The sequence below is a fragment of the Sphaeramia orbicularis genome, chromosome 5 (assembly GCF_902148855.1).
Source record: "Sphaeramia orbicularis chromosome 5, fSphaOr1.1, whole genome shotgun sequence".
Classification (NCBI taxonomy): domain Eukaryota; kingdom Metazoa; phylum Chordata; class Actinopteri; order Kurtiformes; family Apogonidae; genus Sphaeramia; species Sphaeramia orbicularis.
In genome coordinates this window covers 21,891,413-21,896,631 of record NC_043961.1, presented here as the reverse complement: position 1 = coordinate 21,896,631, position 5,219 = coordinate 21,891,413, and positions in this window count along the sequence as shown.

Sequence of the window (5,219 nt, the reverse complement as noted above, 5' to 3'; positions counted from 1 at the left end):
TGATATGAAAACAATGAAATAAAAGCATTTTTAATGCTGCTAATCTGATGTCTTCTCACATTTTAACATATTCTAATGCTAGTAATTACTCACTTATGGAGATAATACAGGGTGGGGAAGCAAAATTTACAATATTTTGAGGCAGGGATTGAAAGACAGTGTATGACCAATTAGTTTATTGAAAGTCATGAGAATTTATTTGCCACAAGAAAATTGACATAATAGAAAATGTTTTTATTCTATGTGTCCTCCTTCTTTCTCAATAACTGCCTTCACACGCTTCCTGAAACTTGCGCAAGTGTTCCTCAAATATTCGGGTGACAACTTCTCCCATTCTTCTTTAATAGTATCTTCCAGACTTTCTGGTAATAGTTTTGCTCATAGTCATTCTCTTCTTTCCATTATAAACAGTCTTTATGGACACTCCAACTATTTTTGAAATCCTTTGGTGTGACGAGTGCATTCAGCAAATCACACACTCTTTGACGTTTGCTTTCCTGATTACTCATATGGGCAAAAGTTTCTGAAAAGGTATGGATAATAGTGTTAGGTATGATTATGACATCAATATATGTTTGGTTTCAAAACAATTGACGTAGTGCCTGCTGAGAAAAAACAACTAAATGTTCATTGTAAATTTTGCTTCCCCACCCTGTATGCAAAAAAAAAAACTTTTTGTCTAACAAATAACAATTGATTTACATTCAAACATGTCACTGCAGATGAGGTTTATCAAGAACTGCACAGTTACAGTAATGGTATGAATGTCAGTGTATGGGATGATGCATAAGTGTCCACTGTGTTGGCTGATTTGGAACTAAAACAACAAAACCCATGAATATACAAGAGAACAGCTGGAGAAGAACTGTCCACTGTAGTGACATATGCATGAAAGGGTTAACATTAAAAAAAAAAAAAAAATTTATAGTCTTTGGAAATTGAAAAGAAATTGATGAGGACATTACATTAAAAATATGAGATACTGAAATTGAAAGAGTGTTTGATATAAAATTTTTAGGGGTTGTTATTGATCACAAATTAACATGGAAACCCCATATTAGATATACAGGGTGGGGAAGCAAAATTTACAATATTTTGAGGCAGGGATTGAAAGACAGTGTACGACCAATTAGTTTATTGAAAGTCATGAGAATTTATTTGCCACAAGAAAATTGACATAATAGAAAATGTTTTTATTCTATGTGTCCTCCTTCTTTCTCAATAACTGCCTTCACACGCTTCCTGAAACTTGCGCAAGTGTTCCTCAAATATTCGGGTGACAACTTCTCCCATTCTTCTTAATAGTATCCAGACTTTCTCGTAATAGTTTTGCGCATAGTCATTCTCTTTTACATTATAAACAGTTTTATGGACACTCCAACTATTTTCGAAATCTCCTTTGGTGTGATGAGTGCATTCAGCAAATCACACACTCTTTGACGTTTGCTTTCCTGATTACTCATATGGGCAAAAGTTTCTGAAAAGGTATGGATAATAGTGTTAGGTATGATTATGACATCAATATATGTTTGGTTTCAAAACAATTGACGTAGTGCCTGCTGAGAAAAAACAACTAAATGTTCATTGTAAATTTTGCTTCCCCACCCTGTATAAAAGGAAAGATTGCAAAGTCAATGGCAATCTTGTATACGTCCAGAAATCTACTCAACCATAAGGCACTACATATGATTTACTGTTCACTTCTACTTTCTTATATGTCATATTGTGTGGGAGTGTGGGGCTCAACATATAAAACAACTGTAAATACTATAATCCTCATACAAAAACGAGCCATACGTATTATTAATAAGGCCGGTTACTATGAACATACAAATGAATTGTTTATGAAATCCTATATTATGAAATGTAATGATTTGGTTTACTATAAAATAATCCAAATAATGTATAAAGCCAAATTAAAGTTACTCCCCGTCTGTGTACAAAGGTTCTTCTCAACACATGAGTCTAAATATGATTTGCGAGATGTTTGTAAATTTGTTGTATAAAAAGCCAAAAAGAGACAAAAAGAAGATGTATATCTGTTGTAGGAGTTCAACTATGGAATGAGGCCAGCATGGATTTAAGAATGTGTAGCCCATTTTTGAGATTTAAAAATGGTATGTAAGGCCATTTTTGAAGGATACAATTGTTAAGCTCTAATAAGTAATAGGTAAATAATTTATTTGTTGATTCTACATCAAATTATCATTAATTTGGTGGGTTAAGTTTTCTATTTTTCTGGTTTATTTTCACCTTTTTATGTTTTGTTGTTGTTTGTTTGGATGTATGCGTTGTTGTTTTTTTCCCTTTTCCATATTGAATGCTGGGTAGCTGAATTTGTTATGTAGGACAGGCATTAATATAAGGATTCTACTTCTACCTCTGCCTTTTCAGTCTTTAACCTGTTGGTAATGTTTGTAGTGTTGTGTTGATACTGGTTGTATTATTATGTTATGACTGAATAAAGAATCATCATCATCTCATCATCATCATCATCATCATCATCATCATCAATATACTAGAAACATTACAACGGCTGCAGAAATGTGGACAAATCAAAGAAAGTATCTGACAAAATGTTTCCAAACTTTCTGATGCACATGCAATTTATGAGAGTTAACCCATACATATCCTTCATCATGTTATCACTTTTATCTTCTATGTTTAACCAATAAAAACCCAAACAACCACCATCAACCCAAACCATCTACTGATTAAATACATTTAAATATTCCTCATACATATACTCTCCCGCCCTTACACGCATTTACACATACTCTTTCTTTTAGTCTTTGTTTAATTTTTGTTGTACTTAGTCTATTATTGTTTTATTTTTATTCTCTTTCTTTATGCTAATGTTGCAATGAAGTGAAATTATAAACCCATGGGGTTTTCTGATCTCACCAGCACAATCTGTTTTTTTTTTTGCTTGTCCTAATGTTTGATTCGTCGTTGTGTGAAAAATAAATAAATAAATGTTTAATACTTGTTGATCCACTGATTATACCAATACATGTAAATGATTGGTATAAAATACAGTTTGTCATCTTTTCATGGTCATCAGATATGACATTTAGATGTTTAGAGGCTGAGTAGTAAAAATGGAAACACCATCATCTTCTACAACATTGATTCACCAGTAAAACTCAAGGAATTTGATAAATGACAGTGGATGGAGACACTTGGTTTATGTTCAGTTATTGATATATTGCTGAAAAAGTCACTTTTCTTCAGTTTTCTCTGTTTTTGATAAAATAGCCCTCAACTTTACTCTGAGCTTTTATGAAAATCTACACGATTAACGAATTACATAGAGAAAAATACTTGATTTTCACTGAAAAAAACACAAAATACAGAAGATAATATTGCAATGAATGGTGATAAATCACTTAAGGAAGGTTAAATATAAAGAAAAAAATATTTGGGAACTGCCACTAAAGTAACACTGAGTCCTTTTGGGTTAATTGCCTATCATAGTTAAAGGGCCTCAAAAAATGAAAACATAAATGTCATTTTATTATTTTACATTTATAGGTGGTCACTGATGACAAAACTACATTGTTACTACTAAAGGTAATAACTACAAACTTATAGAGTTCTTCTGCCTGTGCCAAAAGAAATGATTCTACCTAGAACAATATGTAAAAGGTTCCACCCAAAACCCTCTGTGACAGATTTTATGGCGAACCCATCTGTAGTCTAATGGTTCCACTCAGAACCCTCTGTGGAGATCCTATTTAGAAAATTTGCCTCTTGTAATGTTATGTCCACACAAATACAGAGATTTTTTTGTAATGCATTTTTTTTTTCTGTCTCCATTAAAAAGAGAAGACAAAACCTGGTCATGACCTTCATATTGCAAATGTCTTCTGACGCATAAGGAACACAAAGCACTGTTACACATGCTGCAGAGTAGTACTTTTGACACAGGAGAGGCAACCGTTTTGTTCTTTTGTGAGATTGACCACTGCTAAGTCATGAGCTGAACTTAAAGTTTTTATGTTTTTTAGATAGATTTTGTATTGGTAAGTAAATTTAAAATAACTATAAAGACATTTCACACACACCAGTACACATTACAGGTAACACACTTTAAAAATCACACAAACTTTTAAAACTTAAAAAAAAAAAAAATATTGAGATTGTAAGGGCTAATGAAAAGTAAGGATACCAACAAAGCTTATCTGACATATTGGTATTTTGTTTTCAAGCACATATATAAAACATATGTCTCCTCATAAGACAAACACTAGATGTGCATAAAATTACATAAAATCCTTATTTCCTCTAAACCAGTTTTTTCCTTGTCTACATACAAACATACTCTTTACATGTGGATGGAAGAGCACAAAAAAAAAATTTTTTTTTTTAATGTTCATACGACAAAATATCTGTTTTAGTGGGTTTCTAATGAGAACCACTTTGTACACTGAAGGTTTCATCATATTCAGCACAGAGGTTATCATCACTCAAACAATTTATGGCCCTTATGATGATGACTTAACAAGTCTAACTTAAAAGTTAACAAAACACCACATGACAGAACTATAAATGTAACAGAATAAAACATGCGTTAACTCAGTGTAACAGAAAGTGTGCAATAGATTTGCTAATGACTTAACCTCCACAATATGTGCTGAAGACAGTTCTAGCAGTTTCCACAATTATTCTTGAAAATGTTACAAAAAGGCTTTCAGTGTGAGGGTTTGTCTCCTTTCTGTACCTACCTGGCCCACTTTCATAGAATTACTCAAAAATAGTGGAATTTTTGATTCTAGGAAGGATCCATTTTATGATGCTATATATCAGTCTTCTCCAACTATCTAAACCTCCAGATGCTGCTACAGCAGCAGATGAACTCACCCCTGTTTGCCATCACCTTGTACCAATATTTCCTAAAAATCACATCAAAGCACTTACACAATTTTATCCACTTCTATATAATTCATGCATATATACTTAAATGGTGCCTTTAATACGTATCCAGCTCCATATGATGAAGCAAACATAACCTTTGTCCTGAATCATTTGAAAATCATGTTGGAAAATATAGCAAAATCATTAGGTTTGACTTTTAAAATCTAAAATAACCTTCTTGCCAACCTTGTAGATTTTATTGCTTCAAATATGTTAAACACACAATATTTATACATAAAATATATCAAGCTTTAGAATCTACAAGGATGGCAAATGTTATTTTAAGGCAAAGTAAGAAGGTT